The sequence below is a fragment of the Penaeus monodon genome, chromosome 22, assembly GCF_015228065.2.
Source record: "Penaeus monodon isolate SGIC_2016 chromosome 22, NSTDA_Pmon_1, whole genome shotgun sequence".
In the NCBI taxonomy this organism is placed as follows: Eukaryota; Metazoa; Arthropoda; class Malacostraca; order Decapoda; family Penaeidae; genus Penaeus; species Penaeus monodon.
The window spans coordinates 19,139,861-19,140,066 of record NC_051407.1 but is presented as its reverse complement, the minus strand read 5'-3'; the positions used below and the strand labels follow the sequence as shown (position 1 = coordinate 19,140,066).

At 51.0% G+C, this 206-nt stretch overlaps 1 protein-coding gene across 1 annotated transcript in view; it reads right to left on the bottom strand.

Annotated features, from left to right (window-relative positions):
• LOC119587349 (GTPase-activating Rap/Ran-GAP domain-like protein 3) overlaps positions 1–206 on the bottom strand; it is a 420,180-nt gene that overhangs the window by 328,112 nt on the left and 91,862 nt on the right. The gene's annotated exons all lie outside the window — the stretch shown is intronic.

Below are 206 nucleotides of genomic sequence, written 5' to 3'. Positions count from 1 at the left end.
AGATCTTGTTGACTCCTCCCCTGACCTGCGCTCCGCCGCCGCCTCATAACGACCAATTAGATTCCGACAACTTTAAAGACGAACCAGGGCGGCCGAAGGAACTTCAAGAACTACTGTAACTTCGCCACGACCATTCAGGACGAGCACAAACTTCTTCAAAAACTAATTGCATGGCGTAGGTCTCCATGGCAACCCAAAGGAAAGGC